Genomic DNA, 2,761 nt, shown 5'->3' on the forward strand with positions numbered 1-2,761 from the left:
TTGACAAGCACCCACCCTATGGTATTTTTTTATTAAAAGATAAATAATTTAAATACTGTATATTTTTTTCTTTTTTTTCATGAAAAAAATATTATTATTATAACAACCATTGAAAATAAAATATATTATTAAATTATAAAAAGATCTTTATTAAAATTAATTATGAACTTTAATTTTTATTTTATTTTATCGTAGGTCATTTTTTATTGTGTAGGTAGTTTTTTTAATTGTAAATAGTTATTTGAATTTTTAAAAAAGAACTATTTCAGAGGTAAAATTGTAAGAAATTTTGTGTATAAAATATGTGTATCCTCTTTATAAATATTCTAATAACTATTAAAATAAAAATATAGTATTATATTATAAATTTTTATTAAAAATAATTATAAAAGTAAATATTTTATTTTATTTTATTATAGATAACTTTTTTATTGTGTAGGTAATTTTTTATTGTGACTAGTTATTGGAATTGAAAAAAATAGTTATTTAAAATATAAAATTGTAAAAAATATGTAAAGAAAAGAGATGTATCCTCTTTATTTTATATATATATATATATATATATATATATATTTCTAGATACAAAACTCAAATTGAAATTAAAAATACTAACCCTAATGTGAAAAATGCATACTACCAACCCTAATCCTAATATATAAAAAATTAAACAATGGTGCCAATAGTTGGAACATGAGGTGGTTGGACAAAGTTTTTCCAGTAAGGGTGAGTCTGCCAAACAACATGCATGTCTTCAATAGGAACCCCCTTGGTCTCTGGGAGAAGCTTGAAGATAAATAGGGTCATGAGAACGACAAAGCATGCAAAGAAAATGAAGAGTCCAAACTTCATGTGACAGAGCATGGAGGTGAAGATCTGGGCAATGGCAAACGTGAAGATCATATTGACAGAGACATTTACACTTTGAGCAGCTGATCGTACTTCAAGTGAGAAAATCTCACTTGGAACCAACCATCCTAGAGGACCCCAAGACCATGCAAATCCTGCCACGTACATGCATATGCCACACACAACCACAATAGCATACCACTTTGGCAACACTCCTGGGTTTCCATCAAGTCCAAATTTGCATGCAATCGCCACAGTAATCACAACCTAACAGATAAACATTTGTGCACCTCCTTCTAAAAAAAGAGTGCGTCTTCCAAACTTGTCAACAATTAGTATGGAGACAAGAGTGGCAATTGCATTGCAACCCCCAGTGATCATGGCAGACATGAGAGCAGCATTTGCTCCAAAACCAATGGTTTTAAACAAAACAGGAGCATAAAACACTATCATATTCATGCCAGTGAGTTGTTGGAAAAATGGAATGAACACCGCAAATGTGAGTTGAGGCCTGTATTGCCTCTTTAGCAAAGAAGCCCAAGGATGTTTCACAGCCTTGGAGGATTCCCTTGCTGCCACAAGATCTTGAAACTCCTCCTCAATGTCATTACTTCCTCGAATCTTGATGAGTTCCTTCTTGGCCTCCTCGACCAGACCACGTTCGATTAAAGAACTTGGTGAATCTGGAAGAAAGAATGCACCAATGATGATCATGATGGCAGGGACTGCAGCAAAGCCCAAAATGTAGCGCCAACCTTCTCCATTCTCCATTTTGGAAAATATGTAGTTGAGAACATTGGCCACGAAAATGCCAATGGTGATTGCTAGCTGGAACATCATGTTAAGAGCTCCTCGAAACTTATAGGGAGCAACCTCAGACATATAAATTGGCACAGACTGATTGGCGAATCCAATTCCAAAGCCAAGAAAAATGCGACCAACAATGAGCATCCAAACGTGTTGAGCAAAGGCATTTAGTCCAGCACCGGCAAGAAAGAGCACACCCCCAGAGATCATACTGAGACGCCTTCCGAAGATTCGAGAGACACTAGATGCAAAGAGTGATGCAACAAGAGCAGCCAAATATAGAGACGATGTGAACAACGTCAATGTTTGGCTGTCAAATTTGCAGTACTGGCTATCAGAAGGCTTCATGTTGTTCTCCTTTTCATACACTACAGGGAAGAACTTCTTCAGAAAAGGATCCATAGAAGTCACACCACCTACATATGTTCATGTCCATGTCATTGATAAACAAAAGAACAAGGCACAAATAGAAAAAAATTGTTCCAAAAATACATATGAACACATACCTGATATGCCAAGATCGTAACCGAAGATCAGACCTCCAAATGATGCTACCAAACATGTTATGAAGACCCTGAATGTGAGTCTTCCTGAATAGTTCTTTCCTCTCGTAGACCCAGTTCCGATCACACCTCCTGCCATTCTCAACCTTTTAGTTAACACTATACTTCTACTCAAATGAAAATCTCAATAAACAAATACTACAACTACCACTCTGAAAAGATACGAGAAATACACAAACCATGAACTTTATTTATAGGCCAATGTTACCTTCCTTTTCTATCTTTTAGTTTTTATCTTTGATCTCTTCCTAAATCATTATCTTTCTTATCTTTTAGTTATACATGATATGGAAGAAGCTCAGCAGGCTTACTAATGTATGGCTTAAATGTGATTCTGTCTTAGTTTGTGCTTCGTTTACTACTAGGACTAATGTTTCGTGATGGAATACTTGTCTTAATTATTGTGGAAAAATCAAGTTTAGGGTTACTCATATTTTTCGTGAAGGGAATGTGTGTGCTAATAAGTTGGCTAATTTAGGATTTATTCATAGAAAATCATTTTATTGGTATAATAGACTTCCATCTAGTTTGTTCTTAGAATTCTT

At 34.3% G+C, this 2,761-nt stretch overlaps 1 pseudogene; it reads right to left on the reverse strand.

The window, feature by feature from the left end:
- Positions 1–663: 663 nt before the first annotated feature.
- LOC150024177 (sugar transport protein 1 pseudogene) lies at positions 664–2,295 on the reverse strand (annotated as a pseudogene).
- Between the last annotated feature and the right edge of the window lie 466 nt (positions 2,296–2,761).

The sequence above is a fragment of the Phaseolus vulgaris genome, chromosome 10, assembly GCF_051622355.1.
Source record: "Phaseolus vulgaris cultivar YP4 chromosome 10, ASM5162235v1, whole genome shotgun sequence".
Lineage (NCBI taxonomy): Eukaryota > Viridiplantae > Streptophyta > Magnoliopsida > Fabales > Fabaceae > Phaseolus > Phaseolus vulgaris.